The sequence below is a fragment of the Scyliorhinus canicula genome, chromosome 16 (assembly GCF_902713615.1).
Source record: "Scyliorhinus canicula chromosome 16, sScyCan1.1, whole genome shotgun sequence".
Classification (NCBI taxonomy): domain Eukaryota; kingdom Metazoa; phylum Chordata; class Chondrichthyes; order Carcharhiniformes; family Scyliorhinidae; genus Scyliorhinus; species Scyliorhinus canicula.
Window position 1 is genome coordinate 41,681,338 of NC_052161.1, and position 26,368 is coordinate 41,707,705.

At 45.9% G+C, this 26,368-nt stretch overlaps 1 protein-coding gene across 2 annotated transcripts in view; it reads left to right on the forward strand.

The window, feature by feature from the left end:
- Positions 1 to 26,368, forward strand: part of ptprea (protein tyrosine phosphatase receptor type Ea) — a 355,232-nt gene that overhangs the window by 47,867 nt on the left and 280,997 nt on the right. The window contains exon 1 of one of the 2 annotated variants that reach the window (XM_038821517.1): positions 2,204 to 2,226. The exons of the other annotated variant lie outside the window; for it this stretch is intronic. The gene's annotated coding sequence lies outside the window, so the exon portion shown is untranslated. Of the gene's footprint in view, positions 1 to 2,203; positions 2,227 to 26,368 lie in introns of those variants that run through there. 2 annotated transcript variants of the gene reach the window in all.

Consider the following 26,368-nt stretch of genomic DNA (forward strand, 5'->3'; position numbering starts at 1 on the left):
CACTCGGTGGGTTTCTTCTTTCTTCCTAACTGTTTCATGGTCTTGCCCTGTGACATTTGGTAGCAAGGAGTGGGGCAGGATGTTATAAAAGCTCAGGAAACCCGAGAAGTTGATTCGAATCGGAGAATGTTTATTTCCAACCAAAAAAGGCCGTGGCGAGACAGACAACACATAGGTCCCAACTGGGACTACCGATCATGCTGTTCTCAATCCAGGCCGGCTTTTAAGGGTTGATTCCATGAGCCCCATGCCCATCAGCGGAGTGCTCGTATTCCATGAGCCCGATGGGGAGATCAATCGGATAATCCCCACGGATCTCATGGGAGTCATTATAGAAGTGAAGTTGAGTCTTGAGTCTGCGGACCATCAGATGGTCGCATGGAGAAAACCATTATGTAATGGGTCGCACAGTAACTACCAGGGGGACTTTTGCTAGTTGCGTCTGCCTCCAGTTGACTTTCCTTCTTGGGTGGTGGTGGATGGGGATCCCACGCCCCCTCCCCACCCCATAAAATGCAGCTCCTATTGTAGCATACCGGGATTAGAGTTTTTCCTTCCTCCTGGACGCCTGCTATTTTAAGTGAAAGTAAAGGTATTTTCTGTTTTGGGTAAACAGTTTTTGTAATTGCACAATGCATACTTGAACACTGATTAATGGTTCCATCTCTGGCCTTGAAAATGTTTTATCTCTTAAAATTACTCATTAAGATGACGAATCAACATCTGTAGTCATTATCCACAAGAGCTTTTCTGATGTATATCTTTGTCTGAATGCTTCAAATGTTTTGAATAACTGCTGTTCTAAATATAAAACAGCTATTTTTCTAAATTGCATTGTTAATTCATTCTTGCTCTGATAAATGGTTATAGGAAATATAATTAACTACTCCTTAATTTAATCAAGAATACATCAACATTTACCTTATTGCATAGTTGTCTGGCAGCCAGTGACAATGTTCTACTTTGTACATCGACAATAACATGTTCCTAGTGTTGGCCAAACCGTAAGTGGTATCTTACAGTTATTTTACATTTATCTTACTGAAAAAAAGTCCTCAATGATAGTTCAGAAGTGAGATTGCACAGGCTCCGAACTGGGGAAGTGGGAGGGGATGGTAAGGCACGCATCTGAGATGGTTTCCTAATTTAAAACCTGAGGTGACTTTGGTAGTCCATTTGTGCTAGATTTAATATTCTGTTGACCTATACTGTCGAGATCGAACAAAAATCTTATTGATGTATTGTCACACAGGAAGATCAATCACTGTTTAAAGATAGAAATGTGGCTCTGAAGGGGTAATCTGCCACTTGTCATTTTTTGATACCGTTGTGGCTCTTAGTATTTTTTTAGCATTCAAATGTTTTCTAAACTCGGAGGAATTTTAAATCCAGGGGCACGATGCATGGTGAGAGAGGACAGAGACATGGCAATACCAAGACTAACTGGTAGAATTGTTGTTTTGAAGAGGCATGGCTTTGACATGTATTCCTGATTGGCAAGTAACACCTTTGTGCAACTTTTCTGTGCTCCGTTACTGATGCTAAATACAGGCGGATCTTGATGTAAAATCTGGCCTAAGTTCAGCATTTCTGTTGAAAAATCATGTTGCCAGATGAAGCCCACTGGTGATTTACTTTGCATCGGCTGCCGCAGATATAATTAATCTTACAATGAAAACAGCACACTACTGCTGTGGAAGGCACAAGAGCTGATGTTGTTAATCAAGTCCATAACATTTACATGCTACATCAATTTGGCCACCTCAACAAAAAGAACAAATTCTGTGAATGTAGTCATCGCATTGTCCTTGCAATTAAGGCAAAGTCCCAACTTCACAGTGCAAATACCCTCTATATTTGGAATAAACAAGAAGACCTAACAGCCCAAAACCACAGTCCATTTGATACAGTGAATCATTAGTAGCAGCAGCACCAATGACTCATTCTGTTTTTTTAAATCACACCATCAAACCGCACATCCTCCACTAGAAGGACAGCAATAGTTTAGGATCACCGTCATTCTCGGGATTTTCTTTTTCAAGCAGTGTCAGATGTGGCTTAGTTAGTAGCACGTTTGCCTTTGAGTCAGAAAATGGTGCTGCATTGGTGGAGTTGCTGTCCTTTGAACGAGACATTAAACTGAAGCCCATTTGCCTCTCAGGTGGACAAAGAATCCATGGTACCAATTCAAAGCTGAGCAAGGGAGGGATTCTCTGATTATTGAAGGTATTCTTTTACATTTGGGTTGGCTGTCCCTTGAGCATTGCTACAAATTGGAAATACAATTGAACTTTAAAGTTTGTAACAATGCCCTGCTTGGTCCTCAACACTCTTTTCTTTAATTGCTTCACAGCCGTTGGAGGCCGGTGAATAGAGTCTTGTTCATGCATTTGCTTTGGCTAAATTTGCACCTTGTAAAAATAGTACGGGTGTCAAACCCTTAACGACAGCATAACTACATTTTTCTCTTGTAAACATGAAAGCAAATGTACTGCAGCAAGGTAAAAAGGCCAGTAAAGTTGACAAATTGTTTCACAGTTGAGCTTTTTGCATGGGTGGAATGGACTTTCCAGACAGACACAAGTCAGGCAAATGCGTGTGACTCCATTGGAGACAAAAGTATTGGTGGTCTTTACTAGGGTCGTATGTGTACATTTCAGCCTTTATAAAGTGCAAAATGGCTCACGCAAACAAAGTGACGGTGGGAAATTGTGTCTGTGGCAACCTGAGCGCTGAAGTACTTGTGGTGAGGCTGGAAGGTCCCGGCCAAAGGATTCTGAGAATGTAGTGCCAACCCGTTTGATGCAGATTTTCTTGCAGCAGATAGCACAGTTTTACGTCTGGTTCTTTTCTGTTTTGGAGTACGTGCAGCCAATTCCTCATGTTTGTTGCCAGATCTCTGTCTTGAAGCATTTTGTCACATTCAGGTAATATATAAATAAGGTAATATATATAAGTTGTTGTCCGTAGATACAGGTACGTGGTTACTGGCAGATGGGCACAATCAGCCTCGGGCTCATTTTAACCTATCTGCCATTCTTGCACTGTTCTCCCTATTCCACCTGTGTAACCATTGTTTCAATATTCTGGGCAAAGCAAAAGCATGGGCATGCCACACCACTTCTTGGCATAAAACAATCTTGTCCACTGATTGGATGCAGGAGAGAAATAATAAAGCTGGAAGAACTATTGAAAATGAGCCTTAAAGCTCTGCAACAGAAGTTATAGGTGCCTTAAATGCATTGTCCCAGATAAAGTCTGGAATACCTAGTTAGATAAGTCAGTGGATAGATGATCAAGTGAATAGTGAGGATGCATAAATGGGAGCCTAATTTAATATGGGAAACTGACAGATACTTATAGTGGCTGTATAAAACCTGCATGTAACACTAAATGGATGGATGTCCAATGTTGCTGGCTCCCACATGTTTCTAATCATTTGTATTGATTGTATAATCATGATTGGATAACTTTCTTCCGAACTAGCTATAAAAACAGATCACACAATTAAGGGACTGCTTCTGTATATTCTGGGCTGGATTCTCCAGTCCCCCAGTCACCCATTTCTCTGCGACACACCGTTCGCTGGCGGTAGGATTCTCTGTTCCCGCCATTGTTGATGGTATTTCCCATTGAAGACACCCCACGTTGCTGGGAAATCCCACAGGGCAGAGGTGCACTGCCGGTGGGAACAGAGAATCGCTTCATTTTTTTTGTTTCAAACACCAGCAATTGGCTTTTGCTTTCGAATCCTATTATAAATTTGCTCAGGCTGCACTTTGACATTCACATTTAACAGTTTTATAATTAATTTCCAAACAGACAATGGAAGTATTGGATACCGTTGATAACGATCAGAGATTCTTAGTTTGTCCCATGTAACATCTACAAGATTGTCTATCAATTTTGTTATAGACAGGAGGGGGAATAATTTAAACAGCTTGATTTCTCCTCTCACTGCTCAGCCATCAACAGGAAGATGTTTGGATTTCGAATTTCCCCTTTTATAAGTGGTGGCATATTTACCCCAAACCTTCAGTTTGGCCGAATCCATGCCTCTATTAAAAACCCCACATTAAACTCGAGATGAGGTGTAGTGAAGGGTTGGTTTATTTTGCGCAAACAAAACAAAGGAAGGGATTTTGAAACTTGCGTCGTTGTTTACACTCACATGATAAAAGAGGGATAAAGAAAAGAAAGGAGAAGAAAGCACAAAACCATAGTAAAATTAAGGGTTATTGTGTGAAATCTAACAACCGCTTGCGTCTTGGGACGCCACAAGGCCGGTAAATCTCACGAGACCCCAGCTCGCAGCACCTTGCGAGATCTAATGGAATCTCGCAAGACGTCACGATCTGAATCCCGGGCACATTGGGCAGGTCCTAAATTTGCACATTAAAGTGTGCAGTTGGGCACATTTGAATATGCACTTGCTGGATTTAACCAACATGGGGATCGAATCCCCTCGCCGAGGAGACCCTGGCCGGGTGCCGTTTAGCGCTGTCCTCCACAAACAGGGATCGGGACTTGGCGAGGTGTCTCCCAGGCTATCGGAGGCCGGCAGGCTGTCGACCTCTGGGAAGGATGGCACCCCAGCACTGCTGACGCCACCAGGGTACCTGAGCATTGCCACCTGGGCATCTGGCACTGCCACCATTGCCATGGTGCCAAAGTGGCATTTTGCCCATGCCAGGGATCGGGCCCAGAGATGTCCTGCCCTTATGAGTTGAGTCGGGTTTGCATTGGGAATTGGAGAGATCAGGGTGCCATTTAAAAATAGTGTCCCAATCTCTTCCTGCATTGGCGAGCGGAGCTCTTCACTGCAGGAAATGGGATGGAGTGCAATCTTGCCGTGACATTCCTCACAGAGGCCCCATAATGAAGCAGACACCCATTAAATAGCGGGATTTTTCTTGACGCTGCAAGCGGCGGCAAACACCTCGCTAAATGCACTCTACATGGGACTCTGTTTCAATCCGTTAAATTGTGCCCATGGTTTCACATGAGTCCAGTGTTCAGAATCAAAGGTCCAATGGCATATTCTTTCAGGGGTTAAAAGGCAGAGTAATCCGTCTTTCTGGAAGTGGGAATTCCATGATAGAAAAGGGCACACAGAAATGAATTAGCCTTATAGGCACCAATCCGGGAGTTCCAATGTCCAGTAGTTCACAGTCTAGATGAGGAACAGGCAATTTACCTAGACATATAGTTCTTTCTGTTGTTAAATGGTAAAAATATATATTTGGAAAGAGATGGATGTCAAAGGCAGGCTGTTAACCTGGAGTCTGGTTCTCTTTGGAATTTGAAATGAAATGAAATGAAAATCGCTTATTGTCACGAGTAGGCTTCAAATGAAGTTACTGTGAAAAGCCCAAAGTCGTCACATTCCGGCACCTGTTCGGGGAGGCTGGTATGGGAAAAAATTGGGAATTTAAACCACAGCTAAGGATACAATGCAGAAATTGTGTAATTAAAGAAATTCAAACAGCTTAGGTCTTGGTGATGTGACAGGGTGGTTTCAGGTTGAGCTATTGAGCTAACGAGGCCCCTGGTTGAAAGCCACTGTGTTTTGGAGCAGGTAATGGTGGGGCCGTTAACACATATATTCCACTTTCTCTGTCTGTTAGCTTTAACCAAGAGTCATTAGACTCGAAACGTTAGCTCTTTTCTTTCTCCACAGATGCTGTCAGACCGGCTGAGATTTTCCAGCATTTCCTCTTTTGCAACACATATCAATATCTGGCTGCTGCAGATGTATCGTCTACTATCCTTTGTGTTGGTAAGGCTGGAATGTTTATATGCTGTAAGACATGTTACATTCCAGAGGGTTTGATGTGTTGGCCCCTTTGTTCACTTTCAAACTGCTTACAAACGTCCAGAAACCAGCATGTGATCAGCTGCTGCCATTTTATCAGCCCAGCAATTGTCCATTTTGAGAAACAGAAAAAAAATATTTTTTTTTAATAAATATTTTTATTCTCCTTTTTCATATTTCTATCATATTTACAACAACAAATAATTAACAATGACAACAAATTCAATGGCACTCCCCTAGCTGATGTAGGTGTATCTATTTCTTCCTGTCTCCTGGAAGGGACAATTTTAAGTTGAAATCACAGAACTGAACAAAGAAAAAGCTCCATGAGGTTTTCCTGTTCATTCGATAAGCTCCTCTATGCTGTTTTCCAGGATGTAAGAGAGATGCACAAATCCAGTTCAGCTTTTATTTTTGCAAATCTTCCTTTGGTGGTGAAGTTGTGGTCTCACCGAAAAAGTCTCTGCCTCGTTTGAGTGGGAGATGACTTAATCTGAAGGGAAGAAAAATCATGTACTCCCTCAAACTGACATCAGCAGGAATTCTACAGGATTCTGTTGCTCCACACTGTGGCTAGCTGCCAAGAACAGATAACTACATTAGCAGCTTTTTTGACACCAGAACAAAGATGAAACTGGAATGACACATGACAAAACTTGCAGCAAAAAGAAAATCAGCAGGACTGGTTAAACAACCCTACTAATAATATATTTTCAACTCTCTCTGGCTTCCCCCAAGCAAGCCACAGGAAACGTCAGCTGTCAGGATTGTCCACATACTACCTGTAATTGTGTACCACTTGTCAGATTCACTCATGTATTGTAAGAATGCATACAGTATTAGTATTGCAGCGCAGCATGCATACAATATGTAACAAACAGTTGGAATCTTTCAAGCTGTGAATGCTAAGACACGTTGAGTTTTGAAGTGTAAACTCCATTTTACACCAAGATGATCATGCTATATTCTTGATTCTCTTGATTCATTTTAAATTGAAACTATCGGATGAGCAGAGATTGACCATAACCAGGCTGAATCACCAAAACAAGCTGAAAATGATCATTACAAGAAAGCCAGCAACAATTCTGATCCTCAGCTAAAACTGTCTGTCATCCAAAGTTTTGAGCATATGTGCCATGACGTTTAGGACTGCCCGGATGTTTTGAAGGAGCTTCAGTGCTTTTAACTCCAGGGGTAAGATGGAGAATCAGATGTACATCATGGTACCATCATAAGAGACAGATGGGGCAGCACGGTGGCGCAGTGGGTTAGCCCTGCTGCCTCATGGCGCTGAGGTCCCAGGTTCGATCCCGGCTCTGGGTCACTGTCCGTGTGGAGTTTGCACATTCTCCCCGTGTTTGCGTGGGTTTCACCCCCACAACCCAAAGATGTGCAGGCTAGGTGGATTGGCCACACTAAATTGCCCCTTAATTGGAAAAATGAATTGGGTACTCTAAATTTATAAAAAAAAAAAAAAAAATCATAAGAGACAGATGGATGGGACGGAAGATCCAGAAAGGATAATTTGTTTTTAAAAATTCCAATTAAGGGGCAATTTAGCGTGGCCAAAGCACCTACCCTGCATATCTTTGAGATGCAGGGGTGAGACACATGGAGAATGTGCAAACTCCACACAGACAGTGACCCAGGGCCGGGATTGAACATGGATCCTCAGTGCCGTGAGGCAGCAGTACTAACCTATGTGCCACCGTGTGCTGCCCTTTGAAAGGATAATGTTTGTGCAGCATTAAAACCAGGAGAGTAACAGGACAAAGACATAACTTGCATCTATACAGCACCTTTCAAAATTTAAGGACTTCCCAAAGTGCATTACAGCCAAGTCACTGCTGTAATGTGGATGATGTGGCAGCCATGTGAAGGCCCCCCAAACAGCATTGTGAGTCATTTTTTAAGTGTTCACTGAAGGAGCTGTATTAATCAGGTCACAGGGAAAGTCTCTCTGCTCATCTTCAATATAATGCCATGGCACACTTTATGTCCATCAGGGAGAGAAGGGCATGGTTTCATGCCTCATCAATAAAATTGCATCACTACAGTGCAGCACTCCCTCAATATGCTTCTGACGTGTCTGCCTAGGGCTTGTGCTTAAATTCTTGTAGTGGGACTTGAAACCACAGCCTTCTGACTGAGCAGTGAGAGTGACACCACCGTTATGGCTCATAGCACTGATGAGGAGGCTTAATGTTGGGAATTTAGGCACCCAGGAAGCCAAACAGAGGTTTATAGTTCAACCTGAGCAGTGAGCATTGCATAAGAAGACTGCGCTTCCCTCTGAGACTGTACAGTAGTTGCTAGCAATAGATTTGAATCCCAGCGCTATCAAAGTTAACACAGCACCACTGTCCGTGCTGCAGCCCTTAACATCTATGCTAGATTTCTCAGGGAACATCTGCAACATCTGCCAAATCCATTGTCCATCCAATCATTGTTTGTTCAAGCTGCCCAGTTTTGAATCTCCCTGTGGATCAAATGCATCAGAGTTGAGATAGCCGCCAACTGAATTACCTCAGGTGGCAATCAATGGCATCCATGAGGCTTTTCAAAAATATTATCAACTTCAACAACAAAATTAATTTTTAATTAATTAAATTTAAGTGTCTTCAGCTACTGTGGTGGGATTTGAACACATGTCCCCAGCGCATCAGCCTGGGCTTCTAGGATTACTAGTCCGGTGACATTACCACCATGCCACTGTCTCCCCGTGAGCATAATAACCCAATAATACACATTATTAATATTTGCTATCCATGGAAATGATCACGAATATAGTCTATGATGTGACCAGAATTTGCAGCTGAAAAAGAATGTTTGGCTGATGACCTTGGTCAGGCTCCATCGCAGGCAGGCTGAGCAGTGCCAGAATGAAGCTTATGCCACAAGGATTCGCATTCTGAAGCCATTCTTAAGGAGCATTGATAATTTTGATAGACCTTTTCAATATATTTCAGCAATGTATCTCAAATTGTTGCTGTTTGCTTTATATTAAACAGATTGTAACTTGTAAAGGGCTTCTGATGAATGCCCCAGGGAGGAGAGAGAGCAGTGAAACAGACTAGTATGGCAAGCTGGCAGATAGCTTGCACAGAAGAGAACCCTTTGCCCACTGCGCAAGGTTTTTAAACTGACCTTTTCTACAAATATCAAATCATTCCAACTCGGGCATTTGGTTGTCATCTACAACTGCCCTGGGCTTCCATTTGGAAACATTCTGTAACTCATTCTCCAAAACCTTTCTGCACATAAAATATCAATGCTCATAATTTTAGATCAGAAGAGTAGTTGCGGATAAGATGAGGCTTTCATTATTTCATGTTAGGCTGTGGATGAAGGTGAGCCTACATTTTATATATGTTCATGCTGCATATGATTTGACAGATGATTTATGAAAGATAGCCTTTGGCTTCCTGCAGCTAAGTTGAATATTATGGTATTTTTAGATTTTGCAAGGATTGCTGGTTAGAAATGATCTGTGTGTAAGCTTGTGGTTGCTTAACCAACAGCCATGAGTCTCAGTGCTTATTCTACAAACTGAACTCATCCTATCTCTGGTTTTTACCATGTGTCAATCAAAGAAAACCTTAGTGGTTTAACAGAATCTTTCAAATGTGGCTCACAAGTCGCATGATTTATGGACTCTCTGACTGCACTCTCGGTAAGATCCAATAACATACTGATGCGTTCCATAAATGAAGTTGCGCTCGTCTTGCATGGGTTAGGAAAGGGAAAGGAGGTAGATAAAGCTTGTGTTTGTTTTGCCCCAAGTAACCTAATGAGGTGTTTCAGTTCAATTTACATCATCCTGATGTGGATTTGTAGACAAAGAATAAAGATTGCCAATGATTCGCTTATGGATTTGGCACTCTTTTCAAGAAGCTACAAGGAGCTCAGTATTTTACAACAACAGCAATAACTGTCCTCGAATGCAAAAAGAATGTTCCAAAGCACTTTGCAAGTAGTCATACCATTATTAGATGCAAAGACAGCTTTTGGTTTACAAATATAACACATTTGCAAGTTAAAAAGGCCACAAATTGGCAATGAGCTAATGTCCCTTGCAGACAAATACTATAATTGTGTCAAGTGCCGTGTTAAAAGTTGCCCTCGATAAATGTTGTCGGTGGCCCTGTTCACGATTGACGGCGGACAGATTTTCAATTATAAAAATGTCCTATAGGAGCAGCATCGATATTCCGGGCCCCCACAAGGAAATCTTAAACCATGACCTTGTTCCACCCCGATTGGAGGGGATACTGTGGGAAGGAGCAGAAGCCTTTTCTGCAGACTTATCTGTTCAGCAGGTGGGGACATTTGCGGAACTTCCAGTTTAGAATAGAAGTCAGCGGTGGCATTTGAATGTGGTCTCGGGTGTTAAATACCGCAGGCCTCTTTTATCCTGAGCATGGGAGTTTTGAAAATGAACCTTCACTGAAATTCTGGGCTATAGAGGTTTGCAGGATCATTACTTTTATTTGGTTCAGAAAAACAAGGATATTGCTATCAATGTCCCCTTTATAACCATATACATTTTTCAAAGTTTTGCACTTTTTAAGAATCATTTTTAAGTCAATACTGATGATTTCATCAATTAAACCTGTGAGGACAATTCAATAACTTCCTTTATGAAGGGACTGAATTTAAAAGATGCCTCCTTTCTTTTCATTTGTTTGCAATAATATAAATTTTGAGTCTACAGCAGATATTCTCTCAGGCTCAGTGGCATCAATCATTCACTGGAGTGATACAGTGATGGGGTAGATTTAGGATTGAATGCTTATCTTCATGGCAGGCTGAAGGTTGCGAAAGAAAGGGAACAAAGTGGTTTTGGCTGAATCCAGACTGAGAGTTCACAAGCAGATTATTGGTGAGTAGTTGATTGCTGTTATTCTTGATGATCTTTCCATCGTCTCACCAATGTGGCAGTATTGGCCGGCTTCGATTTATTCTGTTTTGGTCATACTTGAGCAATTTTTTTACTTTGTTTGGAAGATAGGAACAGGTTGGCAGGGATACAGCTGAGCTGTTGTCAGCATTGATAGCCTTTACTGTACATCCATAAAGCTCAACTGTTTCTTAACATCACAGTACATCCATATTCATGGAATTGACTGAGTCACGACTTGTTCCCGAATGAGGAACAAAGTCTCATCTCCAGTTAATTAAAGCTGCCTGGGCCATTTCATTGGTTGACGGGCAGCCAGCAACGTTGGGGATCCGTTTCCTGCCAGCCCCTCAGATATGGGGGGTGGGAAACCCTGCCACCTATTGAATTCTGTCCTGTATTCGAATACTCAAGTAATTTATTTATATATTTCTAAATGCTGTTGCCACATTTGGTGTCAGCAGCACTAACACTCTCAAAGGCTGTGAGAACAACATTCTGCAACCGTTGGCAAAAATGAATGTAATTCGATTTGTTTTGTTGCCTATCATAGATCCCATTTACTTAAGTGACCAGATTGCACGATCAGCTCAATACTGGAATAGCAAATTGCCTTGTTAAACTTTGTTTTTACCATATGTTTCAATCTCGTTTTTAGTTTTCCCTGGTATTATTCCTCAGTCTGTTTCTTTGCGCACATCCTGTGGGGGATAATACCATAGGGTCAACAGGAAAGTTAGATTATTTGTCAGGATTGATTCCTGAGCGACTTTATTCTTACAGGTTAACAGGCAAATAAATCTTTGGAGGACTTGAACTGAAGACTGTAGTTTTGTCAAGTGGTTTCCCTCTAAAGTTAATTTTGTGTTGTAATTATTTAAAGTAACAGAATAAGTTACTTGCATTAAATTCAGTTCATTAGATTTATCCATCCAAGCCTGGAAGTTCCAAGTTAAATCTCTACTCTGATGCTGAGGTATCGGATTTTGAAAATGAAATGAAATGAAAATCGCATATTGTCACAAGTAGTCTTCAAATGAGGTTACTGTGAAAAGCCCCGAGTCGCCACATTCCGATGCCTGTTCAGGGAGGCTGGTATGGGAATTGAACCCAGGCTGCTGGCCTGCCATGGTCTGCTGTTAAAAGCCAGCTATTTAGCCCTGTGCTAAATCAGCCCCTGTGCCAGATTTTAGTGCCAGACGTACTAAATGTGGTCCCAGAGAGTTGAAGAGAAAGTGAAGCTATTCTTGATAGCTACCCAGTGACTACAGCTCGAAAGTATGTACAGGTGTTGGGTGGGGATCTGTTACCATTCAGTCAAACAGTTTGTCACTATACTCTGTCATGGTTCGCATATGGCCACTGGGATGATGTACCGACCATTTCATGGAGAGCTAGAGAAGGGGAAGAAGACAAATTTAAAGAGTTAAAAAAGCCAGCAGATTTTAATCACACAGGAGATACCAATTAATAATTAATGAGATATTAATTATTCAGCCTTCAGCTACTTTGAAATGCTACTTCCCAGAATTCTGCATCAAATTTAGAAGCAATTCCATTGTATCATTTCCGGTCCTTTATCAAGTAGTTGACATCATATGAATGTAGGAGGGGTGATCAGTCAGTCCGTGGATGGTACGAAAATTGGTGAGTGGTAAATAGTGAGCAAGATAGCCTTCAGGAGAATAGTGACAGACTAGTTGGATGGGCTGGTCAGTGGCAAATGGAATTCAATCTGGTTAAGTGTGAGGTGATGCACTTGGGCAGGACAAACAAGGTGAGGGCATAAATGGCAGAACCCTGGGAAACACTGAGGATCAGAGGAGCCTTTCTGTGCATGTACAGTCCCTTAAGGCAACAGAGCAGGTGGATGCCATGGTTGAGAAGGCACATGGTATACTTGCCTTGCCTTTATTAGCTGAGGCTTAGAGTTTAAGAACTCTATGGAGGTTATGCTGGAACCGTATAAAACATTGGCTAGGCCACAGCTAGAGCATTGTGTGCAGTTCTGGAATCCATATTATAGGAGGAATGTGATAACACTGGAAAGGGCACAGAGGAGATTTACCGGGATGTTGCCTGGCAGAAGAGTTTGAGTTATGAAGGGAGATTGGATAGACTTGGAATGTTTTCCTTGGAGCAGCGGAGACTGAGGGGGGACACAATTGATATGTATAAAATTATGAGGGGCATAGATAGAGTAGACAGAACAAACTTTTCCCCTTGGTGGAGGGATCAATGACCGGGAGGCATAGATTTTAAGTGAGGGGCAGGAGGTTTAGAGAGGATGTGAGGAAAAACGTTACCCAGAAGGTGGTTGGAGTTTGGAATTCGCTGCCTGAAAGGGTTGTGGAGGCAGAGACCCTCATAACATTTAAGAAGCATTTACATGTGCACTTGCCACCCCAAGACTTTAAAGACCAAGTGCTGGAAAATGGGATTAGAATAGTTAGGTGGTTGCTTTTCACCCGTGCAGACGTGATGGGCCAAAGGGCCTTTTCTGTGCTGTATGACTCTATGGCTCTAAATTAGCTTTTTGCACAAAGCAAGTTGCCATTAATATCCACTGAATCAAAACAGGTATGTAGTTTCTTTTTTCAAGCAATTTCTTTTTAATTTTTCACTCCCCTGATGTCATTGAATCCTTGCTGGAGTATATGGCCTCCAGCACCTCACCAAAGGTATGTGAGCCCCACAAGTCAATGTTAATATGCTGCTGAGCTATGGAACAAAGGTATCAGCCTTTGCCCAGTGCTAACATCCTTGCCTCTGAGTCGGACGTTTGTAGATTCAAGCCTCACTCCCAAAACTATACATATAGGGTTCAATCTATCCAAATGGGGACAGAGTCCCGTAGTGTGCAAGATTAGCCGGGCGTTTCCCGGTGCTAAGTGTGCTGAGAAACGCTCTCTAACGCCCATCTGGGTAGATCAGGTGCCTCAGTGCCCCAGTGATGCCGTTTTCTGCACTGAGGAGCTCATGACGTCCCGATCTCTCAAGCCCCCAACACGATTCCCGAATCCCCCTCCCCGCCACAAACCAACTCACTATGGGGGTGTGCCTGGGCCCTCCCATAACCCCCAACCCCATACGGTTTACACCCTCACAACCCCAAACCCCATACAGGGTGCACCCTGGCCCAATTGTCACCGTGCAGAAAATGCCAGCCTGGTACCTTGGCAGTGTCCCTGCCAGCTGGGAGTGCCATCTGGGCACTTTGGCAGTGCCAGGCTGTGCCAGGGTGCCCAGGTGGAACCATCAATGCCAGGGTGCCTCCCTGCCCAGAGGGCATGCACCTGGGGCCTCCGATCCCCTGGGAAACCCCCACGAGTGCTGTTCCATCTGGTCCCTGTTTGTGGACACCAGCACTCAAAGGCGTTCTCCCGAGGTCTCCAAGGCGAGGGAGTTAGATCCCACACCTAGGTTAGACCTCAGGAACACATCTTAAAGTGAGACCAGTTTTCTCATTCTAATATGTGGGCAGCACGGTAGCATAGTGGTTAGCACAGTTGCTTCAGAGCTCCAGGGTTCCAGGTTCCATTCCCGGCTTGGGTCACTGTCTGCCCAGAGTCTGCATATTCTCCCCATGTCTGCATGGGTTTCCTCCGGGTGCTCAGGTTTCCTCCCACAGTCCAAAGATGTGGAGGCTAGGTAGATTGGCCATGCTCAATTGCCCATAGTGCCCAAAAAGTTTGGGTGAGGTTACTGGGTTACAGGAATAGGGTGGAGGTGTGGGCTTGGGTAGGATGGTCTTTGCAAGGGCCATTGCAGACTTGATGGATCGAGTGGCCTCCTTCTGCACTGTAAATTCTACGAATGGGGCTGGTTGTGCTAAATAGCTGGCTTGTCATGCAGAACAAGGCAGCAGCATGGGTTCAATTCTCGTACCGGCCTCCCCGAACATGCGCCGGAATGTGGCAACGAAGGGCTTTTCACAGCAATTTCATTGAAACCTACTTTTAACAATAAGCGATTATTATTATTATTATTATTATTATTATGTATTCTATGAATAATATGCATATTTGCCAGTCAGTGATTGCAACATCTCACAAAATCATGTTAGATCTCGTGTGGCGTGGCAAGCCATATATATCCTGGAAGTAGGATCTACTGGCGTCTGTCGGTCGCATTGCACCATGCTGCGCTGCTTTTCAGGTGCAACACGACTGGTAGATCCCGCCAATAATCTCATCTGACTTTCAGACACAACATGTGCTGCTCTATTGAAGGTGCTATTTTTCAGATGGGGTATGAGGTCCCTGTTAACCTTTCAGGTAGATGTGAAAGTTCCCATGGCACTATTTATGAAAAACAGAGCAGCCGACATCTCTAAGAACATAAATTACTGTCAATGCGTTACTATGTTTTTCTCCATTACAACAGTGACTATAGTGGTGGTGTGTTAGAGATCACTAAGGAAGTTTATGTTGCCATGGTAACATGCACTTTTACATGAGTGTTGTAGTCTGTATCATTGGATATTGACGGTAGAGACGCCTCCAATTTTGTTTCCATCACATATGGTTGACCAGAAATCTCTCCTGCGCTTATCACCTATCATTGGCATACAGTAGAAGGATTTGCAGATTGATAATCGACTTGTTGAGCTGAGTTATGGAGGCAGCTTTCATGGCCATCATGTCCTGAGGTGGGACCCGAACTTGGAATTTCTGGCTTGGAGGGATTCGGAGTTTGGGTTTATTGTCATGCGTACCGAGGTACAGTGAAAAGTATTGTCCAAACAGATTGTTCCAAACATGAAAAACTTAGGAATACGAGAAATATACAATGTAAATACATAGACATCGGATGAAGCATATCGAGTGTAGTACTACTCAGTAGAGAAGATGCGTGGAGACATCAGTGCAGTCCGTAAGAGTGTCAGTCACCTTACCAGGGCTGCAAAGGTCTGGTAACAGCGGGGAAGAAGCTGTTTTTGAATCTTTTGGTGCGTGTTCTCAGACTTTTGTATCTCCTCCCAATGGAAGAGGTTGGAAGAGTGAATAAGCAAGGTGGGAGGGGTCTTTGATTTTGCTGCCCGCTTTCACTGAACCACAGGACCTCCATAAATGACCATACTTCTAAAGTATTTAATTGGCCTGATGGTGCTTTGGGACACCTGGTGTTGTGAAAGGCACAATGTGCATGCAGTTCTTTCTTCATGACAGAACTAAGCTACTGTGTCTGAACCAGATGTTCCGACAATTGGGACCAGGATCCCTAAGATAATTATTTTTTCTCTTATTTGCATACCCCTATTTGCATACTCCTTGGAGCAGTTTTTGGGATGATACCTGCAAAAAGTATGTGTAAGATAGTTCACCCTGCACTCGTCAACAGCAGCTTGAGGGACAACCCGATAAGGAAACACAGTATGGCTTACTCGTATTGTTCTCAAATAACCTCACTGTGTGCTTTATCAATATTTTTATTATCCTTGTATGGAATGACAACTGTACCAAGAGAGAAGCAGGACCAGTTCCTCTGAAGAATGCACAGCTTTACTGATGCAAACCGTCAAATTGTCCTTCACGAGATTGGAGACAGATGGCAGAGACTCCTGGGCATGACTGACTCCAAGCTTGTCAAGAGTGTAACTTCTGTTGCTGAGAGGGAAGTGGTGCTGACACTGGATACCAATTTTCTCACCCCTGGGACTGCAGAACAGTACTGGAAAAAGTTCAGTCACCTTATCAGGACTGCGAAGGTTACACATAGAATACTCGCTCTCCTTTTTTTCCTTCTCTGCCTTGGGTTCCAGCACACTCAATGAAGCAACATTTGGTCAATCAACCCATCCATCAGCGAGAATTGTTTTCCCTCGACCCCCCACACCCCATCACCCTCCATGACTGGTGAGCTACTCTCCAGCGACATTATGTGTGACATGCTTGGTCCTCAAAATAGCTCAGGCCTCTCACAAGTGATTTGGAACGGATATTCTGATCATCCCAGCCACATAAAACATGTCCCCCATGAAGTGGGTAGATAGTTTGAGCCAACATCTCTGTTGTCATGGACTGACTAAGCAGTGACATAGTAGAGTGCCCATACTTTCTAACTTAAATTCAGGACACATTGGCTGACAATCACCCAGATCGTCCGAATTGGTGGAACACACTCTTATCTGGTTGCCGGGACATCTCCTTACTCTGGCTCCAGTCACCGCTCATTTGTCCTATTCCCAATGGCTCCCAATACTCTGGGGCTGTTTTCTCAAGGACAATGTATATTTACATTACACCTTTAATGAAATAGAATGTCTGAATTCTTAAAAATATTTTTTATACTAATTTTCCACATTTTCATCAAATACTTCACAAAAGATAACTAACAATAACAAATACAACATCAATTCCCCAACCAGCAAACCCTTCAACATACAAACCCAAACATCATTCCTACATTCCATACACAACAAAACAAAAAGACCAAAAGAAAATTAACGATCATCCCATAAACAATGTGCTCAATGCCACCAATAGGCCCCCTCTAATGTTGGATGGCATCCAATTCTTGAAAGTGCCCATGAATTGTAGAACCCTTCCATCCTCCCCCTCAGCTCAAACGTCACCTTCTCGAGCATCACAAATTCCAGCAGGTTCCCCCCTGCCAAGCCGAGGCACAGGGCGGATAAACTGACTTCCACCCTAGCAAGGCCTGCCTGCAACCCGCGCTAGTCCGACGGCCTGAATGTGGCTTCTAGGGGCCCTGGCTCCAAATTCACATGTGCCACCCCCGAGATGACCTTAAAAATCTCTCTCCAATACCCCTCCAACTTCGGATAGGATCAAAACATGTGAATATGGTTTGCGGGGCTCATCCCACAGTGCTCACATGTGTCCTCCACCCCCTCAAAGAGTCAGCTCATCCTCTCCCTCGTGAGGTGCACTCTATGGGGGTGATTCTCCAAAATGGAGACAAAGTGTTTCCTCTGTCGTGACCGTCACGTTTCACGGCGGCGCGAAACGGGCACGGGGACAACCGATTCTGTCCCCTACAGGGGGCCAGCACGGTGCTGGAGCGGTTCACGCCGCTCCAGCCTCTCTTACCAGCGGCAAATGGGCGCTGCGCCAACCCGCGCATACGCAGTTGGGCCGCGCTAACCCGCGCCAGCGCAGGGTCTTCTTCAATTCTTCGGCCCCGACGCAACATGCGCGAGGGTTCTGGGGCCGGAAGTGGATGAAAGTAGGCCTGGGGGGGGGGGGAAGAGGACGGCTCGCCAATCGGTGAGACCCGATCGCGGGCCAAACCCCATCGGAGGCCCCCCACGGTGAAGGAGCGCTTTTCCCCGCCCCACAGGCCGCTCCACAGGCCGCCCCACGACCCTTCGCGCAGAGTTCCCGTCGGCAGCAACCAGGGGTGAATGGCGCTGGAGAGACTCTGCCGTATCCGTGCGGCCACTCGGCCCATCCGGAGAGGAGAATTGGCAGACCCGCCGATTCCAGCGGCCGGCGCTGCGCCAAATGCGCCGGCGCAAATGGCGGCGATTCTCTGCACCTCAGAGAATCGAGCGCTGGAGGCGTGGCGCGGTCGCGGTGATTCTCCGGCCCGGCACAGGGCTCGGAGAATAGCACCCTATATACCACCTTCAACTGTATCAGCCCCAACCTTGTGCATCACAGACCATCCTCCATAACCTCCCCCAACTATTCCTCCCACATGGCTTTAATCCCCTAACAAGGATCCCTTATCCGCCCATAGATCACTGACACCACCCACTTAACAATTCCCCCTGCCATCAATACCTCTTCCAGCAACATGGAGGCCAGCGCCATCGGAAAGCTCTGAACTTCCTTCCTGGCAAAGTGACGGAGCTGCAGGTACCTAAATACTTCCCATGCCCCAGTTCATATTTCCCCCCCCAGCTCCTCAAGCCTCGCAAAATAACTTCCCCGGACTGCCCTCTCCCCCCCCCATCTTCGAAACCTCCCATCCAACTTCCCTGGCTCAAACCTATGGTTCCCCCTAAGCAGCATCTCACTTGACCCCGCCCACAACTTGAAGCGCTGCCTCAACTGCCTCCAAATCTTCATCGTTGCCACCACCACCGAACCCCCAGAATAATTACCCGGGACCATCGGGAGGGGCGCTGTTGCCAACGCCCTCAGCCCCTACCCCCTACATTCTAACCCACTGGGACTAACCCCCTCCAACCCAACTCACCTTATTGGCATTCGCTGTCCAATAATAGTACAATAAACACCCCCCCCCCCCCACACGCTGCCTGCTGTTCTCTCTGCAGAAACTTTTCTCCTAACCCTGGCCATCAACCCTCCTCCTTAAATAAACGAGGTGATGAACCTATCCACCTCCTCGTAAAATGCCTTCGGTAAAATGGTCCGCAGGCACTGAAATAAAAACAAACACATGGCAGCAAATTCATTTTATCGCCTGCACCCGACCTGCCAGCAACAAAGGGAGACTAATGCACCCTGCCAAATCCACCTTCACCCTCCCTACCAAGCTAGTAAGATTATAACTAGGGAGCCCTCCTCAGTCTCGCACTACCTGCACCCCAAGTGGGTTACCGCCCTACGGAATGGCAGCCCCACCACCCCCGCCTCCAACCCCGGCTGGGACACCACAAAGTATTTGCTTTTTCCAGGATTAATTTATACTCCGAAAAGGACCCAAACGTTCGGAGAAGCTCCAATATACCCCCCATCAATGCACTCGGCTCTGACACATACAATAACAAATTATCTGCCTACGGAGTCATCCTGTGTTCCACCCTCCCAACCCTGTGCGATAAGACGTTGAAATAGGTGGTGGCCTCCAACCAGATCAACAGGGTATTTGAGGAGTTTTATGAAAAACCCTCCCAACTCTTCCACACACCCGAGCTCCTCCGCGTGATGGCCAAAGGCTCAATCCCGAGAGCAGATAACAGAGGGGACACCCCTTCCTGGTCCACCGTAGCAGAGCAAAATACCCCAAACTCATATTGTTTGTGCGGACACTCGCCCTCGATTCCTTATATAATAACCGTACCCACTCCACAAATCTCAGCCCGATCCCCAACCTCTCTAGCACCGCAATCAAATACCCCACTCTACCCGATCAAATGCCTTTTCTGTGTCCAGCGCAACACCACCTCTGTCTCCTCTACGTCACCGGCGTCTTAACTACGTTTAACATCCTCCGAATATTTGTGAATAGCTGCCTCCCTTTCCCGAACCCTGTCTGGTTCTTCCCCTATCACCTTCGGGAGGCACCCCTCCAACCGAGCCACCAGAACTTTTGTCAATATCTTCATCCACATTCAGTAGCGATATAGCCCTGCAAGACCCAGGCTCTGTTGCGTCCTTATCCTTCTTCAGCAGCAAGGAAATTGAGGCTTGCCCCACAGTCTGTGGCAGCACCCCCTTCCCTATCGCCTCCTAAAACATCCCCACCATCAGCGGCGCCAACCTGTCCTTAAATTTCTTGTAATACTCCACTGGGAACCCATCTGGTCCTGCCACCTTTCCCGACTGCATCTTCCCAATTGCCTCCTTCATCTCCTGTTCCCCTACTGACCCCACCAAAGTGGCCCTATCTTCCTTCCCCAACCTCAGGTATTCCAGACCGAAAAGGAATTCCCACATCACCCAGTCTTCCCCCGGTGGCTCTAACCTGTACAAATTTTCATAAAACTCCTCAAACACCCTGTTGATCTGGTCGGAGGCCACCACCAATTTCCCTGTCCTATCCCACAGCTGGACAATTTCCCTCGTCGCCACCTCCCTCTGAAGTTGGCCTGCCAGCATGCGCCCCTCCCATGCTCATAAACCACTTCCCTCGCCACCTCAATTGGTGCACCACCTTCCCCAAGGACAATCGATTAAAACTAGCCTGTAGCTCCCTCTTTCCATTTAAAAGTGCTGGATCTGCATCCCTCGCGTACCTCCTGTCTACCTCCAACATCTCATCTATCACCTTTTGCCACTCCACCCTCTCTTTATCCACCTTGGCCTTAAACGATATCACCTCCTCCCTCACCACCCCCTTCAGAGCCTCCCATACTATCCATACGATACCTCCCCTGAGCAGTTAAAACCCACATACTCCTCATTTATCTTCCTGATCTTTTCACAAAACCTTCTGTCCCCCAGCAACCCCACATCTAATCTCCACCCCGGCCTCTGAACTGTTCCCTTCTCCAAAACCATGTCCACCCAATGATCCAAAATTGCTATCGCCGAGTACGCTGATCCCTTAACCCCGACCAACAACGCCTTCCCTACTACAAAAAAAATCTATCCCGGAATAAACCTTGTGGACCAGGGAGAAAAATGAATACTCCCACTTCATCGGATGCAAGAACCTCCAAGGGCCCACTCCTCCCATTTCTTCCATCAGCCCAGTCATCGCTTCTGCCCCCCCCCCCCCCCCCCCCCCCCCCCCCCGACTGGGCAAGCAAGCACAGCTACGACCTATCCAGCCTTGGCTCGTGCACCACATTCCAGTCCCTACCCACTATCAGCTCAGGTGTGTCCATGTCAAGAATGGCCCCACATATCTGCCTCATGAACCTTACATCATCCCAGTTAGGGCCATACACACTTGTTAAAGCCACCAACCTCCCCTCTAATGGCCCTGTTACTATCACATATCTAATCCCCTGGTCCACCACCACCTTCTCCACCTGGAACCTCACTCTCTTACTGACCAAAACCGCTATCCCCCCGTGCCCTTCTATCAAACCCCAAATGAAAAACTTGGTTTACTCAGCCCTTCCTGAGCCTCACCTGAGTCTCCTGTAATAAAGCCACATTGACCTTGAAACTTTTTAGGTGCGCGAACACCCACAATCTCTTTAATGGCCCTCCCAACCCCCTCACGTTCCACGTAACTAACTTAACCCCCCCACCCTCCCCCCTTCCACCATCATAACTCTGGCCCTGCCCACTGGCCGTGACCCGCCCCCACCCATTGTTACCATCAAACCCCCCCCCAACCACTTCCCCTCGAAAACACCTCACCCAGTATCGATCCCCTCCCCACCCGCCCCCTTTTCGCACCTCCCAGGCCCATTGAAACCTGCTCACCAGGCTCCAATGCCCGTAGCCCCTCCCCCCCACCACACCGTTCACTAGCTGACTTAAGCTTGCTAGTGGGGGGCCCCTGCCCAGCCCCCCCCCACTTCGCCCCACCCTTTGTACCCATCGAACCCCTCCCCCCTCCCAGAATCCCCCCCCCATCCTCTTCCTCTCAAAAACACCTCACCCAGTATCGATCTCCTCTCCCACCCCCCCCCCCACCCTCCTTTTCATACCTCCTTGGCCCATCCAAACCTGCTCACCAGGCTCCAATGTCTGCAGCCCTCTCCCCCCCCAACCACACCTCCATTGACTAGCTGACTTAAGCTTGATTGGGCCCCTGCCCAGGCTCCCCTCCCCTCCCCCTCTCCCCGCCCAGTCCCAGGAAAACAAGAAATTCAAACAAACATATCCAGTGCAAACATAGAAATCCCAGAAAAACCATCGCTAAAAAAAACAAAGAACCCCCCCCCCCCACCTTATCCAAAACTACAACTCTACCTCATTTAACCCATATAACAGCATGAAGAAAAAAATAGAACTATATACACTCTTGCAACTCCCCTCCCCTCGGTCCAAGACCTCAGTCCCATTCCTCACTTCTGCCCCAAACCGTCCGCCTTCACAAATGGTACCGCTGCCTCCACCGTATTGAAATAAAAGTCACTAATTTGTAAGTTGAGTTGTAAGTCACTCTCAACTTCGCTGAGTACACTACATCAAACCGCACCCCACTGTTATACAGTGCCGTCTTCACTCAGCCGAAGGTTGGAGACCTCCTCGCCGGCTCCACAGTTAAGTCCTGGTAAATACAAACACCAGCTCCAGCCCACTGCACCTCCCACTTCTGCTTCGCCCAACTCAGAACCTTCTCTCCTTCACGTGGTACCTGGGGAAGGAAACAATCACTGCTCGTGGCGACTGATTCGCTTTTGGTTTAGGCCTCAACAACCGATCAGCCCGGCCCAGTTCATATCCGAAGGATCCTCTTCCTCCCCCACCAACACCGCCAACATCTTGGCAAAGTACTTGGTCGTCTTCAGGCCCTCCACCCCCTCAGGCAGGCCCGTGATCCTCAGATTTTGCCACCTCAATCTATTTTCCAGGTCCTCCAATTTAGCTCGCAGCCCTTTGTTGGCCTTGACCACCCTCTGCAGCTACTTCCCCATTGAGGTGAGCTGATTGCTGTTCTGCGACATGGCTTCCTCCATTCCCTTCACTTTCTCACTCTGCACCCGTACCTCGGCCGATGCCTTTTACACAGCTACCTTCACCGAGGCAATTGCTTCCTCCACCAGCATCTTCAGCGCTGCCATCATCTCCCTCCTCATCACCTCCATGTGCTTTGCAACTGCTTCTCCAGTTCCAAAGCCATCACCTTTGGTCACCTTTTCTGCCGTAGACAGTGCGGCTCCACCCAGCGACCCAGCCATCATCATCTTGCAACTTCCCGGGCTGGCCCTTTCACTCGAGGGTGAACCCTCACTCCCTCCCTTCTTCACGGCAGCTTTATACTGGTTTTTCAACATCTTCGGATCCTTATGCCTTCCTGCACTCGATTATCAAGCAATTGCCCCTGGGACCGGGAATTAATCTCTAAAAAAAGCCTCGAGCAGGAGCCAACCAATGTGCGACTTCCCCCTACATGCTGCCACCAGAGGTCACAGGGGCAATATAAAGCAAAATATGACACTGAGCCACATAAGGCCATATTAGGATAGCAAAAAATCCTGCTCAAAGCGAGAGTTTTAGGGAGTGACATAAAGGCAGAAAGTAAGGTAGAGACGCAGAGAGAAACAAGTAGACGCAGGTTCAGAGCATAGGCAACTGAAGGTGTTATTAAAATCAGGGATTCTCAAGAGTCCAGAATTATATAAATGCATATATCTGGAGGGCTGTGGGATTGGAGGAAACTTCAGAATTAGGTAGGAGTTGGGTGATGATGGACTTGAAAAGAAGGATGAGAATTTTAATATCAAGATGTTGCTTGACTGGGAAGGGGTGTAGGTTAGTTGGCTTAGGGATGATAGGTGAATGGACTTGCTGTGAGTTAAGACATGGCAGTGGAGTTTTGGATGACTTCACGTTCATGGATGTAGAATTTGAGGGCGCTGCCAGGGATGCATTGGAATAGTTCAGTATCAATAGTTCGAGGGGCAGCATGTAGATGAGAAATAAGAGGGACCAAGGATAGATCCTGGGGGACACCAGAGGTAAGTTTGGGAATAGGAAAATGAAGCCATTGCAAGTGATACTCTGATTCTGATTAGATAGAGATGAATGAAACTACTTGAGAACAGTCCCATTGTGGGGATGAGCAATGGGTATTGGGGTAGTTGGAGTGTAGAACTTGAGAACTGTGACCGCAGAATTGAATCTCTGTCAAAAGTAATGTCCCTCAGTGAGTCTACCCTTCTACTCTTTGAAAAGACGAGACCGACATCCTCCAATTAATTTGGATCCCACTGCATCAACCGCCCACAAGGTCAGGTGGCTCCTGATTTGTATCTGCACGATCCTTGGGTGCTTATTCATGAGTTTTGTGAACAGAGGCATTTTTCTGAGACTTTGTTTGACAAAGACAACTCATCCTAACTATTCTAGTTAGGAATGGGAGCTCACACTGAGCACAGCTAAATGGAAGAACCCTAATATTTGTCAGCCAAACATTTGGGAACTGTGGTAGTATGACTAGAGGTACTACGGTACCTGGGAGTGTGAGCTACCATTGGTGGAGAAGGCTCGCTGCTCATTGGCCAAAGTATTTGCATTTTATTGGTCGGAACGTAAGGTAGCTCCGCCCAGTGAGGCGGGGTATAAGAACCCGTGTACCCCAGCAGCCGGCCTTCTTTCTGTACTCGAGCTGCTGGGGAAACATCTTGTTGATTAAAGCCTTCAATTCGGACTATATCCTCGTTTCAGTAGTTATTGATCGTGCATCAGGAACCACCTGTAATTTTAGTTATATCAGATTGTGGGCTAGGTTTTTTTAGCAGGTTCAGTTCCTGGCAACTTGTGTAACTTTGCAGAGTTTGGTTCCACTGGCAAAATACACTCCATTAAAAGTTTGTGAAGGACCGGACATGCACTGTAAAATTCAGTTCGCACATCTTTGTTCATTAATTTTTGGAAAGTGGATGCAATCAATAATTGCATCATTATACATCTTTAATTATAAAACATGACATTCATTTCACCAAGGGAACAGCATCTTTGAAAGAACTGGTAGCTAATTAGCATGTCTGACAGTGGTAGTTTGTGATTAAGTCACATGTCAAAGAGGAAACCAGCAGAAGGTTTATTTTAAAAGTGGGGTAGTGACAATAATGCAGTATCAGGAAATGAAAAGGATGAAAGCATGCTAGAACTGTTTTCATTACATTCTGGAACTGTAATTTTATTGAAAATCAAAAATGTGCGCCTTCTATAGGAAGTGTAAAAGTGCATACTTCTCAGAGGAAGGTGCTGATGGTTAAACTGCACAGTTGGGGTGGATTTTGCACCACACGGGCTTTTCCCAGTTGATATTATCTGGTGCAACTACTGTATACTGTTGCTTTCTTAGCAAGTGCGTGTATGCATTGTACAAGGTCTCAAAGCACAGCATTGTTATTTGCTGCGTTACTATAGGGTGTTGCGATGTTGAATATTGGTACAATGTTTGGATCACTGAGGTCATGTCATGAAACATAGTTTCTGTTGTGGTTATAATACAGTGCTGTGTTCACTGGAGAAATGAATACAGTACCAGCTATGTCTGTGTGAATGGTGGCAGGTTCACTGGCTTGGACACAAGTCGTCCTCAGTCAACTCAGTGCAAAATGTATCTGCTTTTGAAGGTATCGGGCAGATTGTCTTACAAGGAAATACTTTTCAATTGCAGAAAATATTACATTGTTGATATTTTTTAAACCATTTACAGTTTATTTTCAATGTGCGGTGATCTGGCTTGGAACAAAATATTGTTTAATAAAACATAGGCCTGAATTTTAAGCTCCGCTTCAATGGGTTTTGAGGCAGGGGGAGCGCGAACAATTCAAGAAAAGCAAATTGGCCCACATCCCAGTGTGACTATGTCCACATTTTCCAGGAACAGTCCGCACTCGATGTTCTGTGCCTCTCTTCAAACAAGGTCCCCATTCTGGACATGATTTCACAGTGGGGAAGGCAGGGCCTCAGATGGGAAGCCTGCCGTTACCCATATTAGGCCCACTTAATGGCCAGAAGGGCCTTTTCCCTTCCTGCAGCCTCACCTTTCAGCAGAGGCTGGATAACAGTGGATAATAGAAAAATTCACCGGCCTCAATCTTTGGGTGGGAAAGTGAAGGGGGAGGGGTACCTCCATGTGAAGCCTCCATCTGACTGGCGGCTTTCCCCCAAAGACCAGTCACCTTTGGACACTCCCCCTCCCCAAAACACCCCCGGCCTATCCCACGACCCCCCCCCCCCCCCCCCCCCCCCCCCCCAGGACATTACCTCCCTTCCCTTCGATTCCTGCAACTTACCTCGCACTGACTCCATGCATTTAGTCCCAGGCAATGCAGGCATGATAGATGACAGATGTGGGTCTTCCTTCTAAGTGCCTGCTGCCAATCAACACTCATTTGAGCATGGAATAGCAGTAGG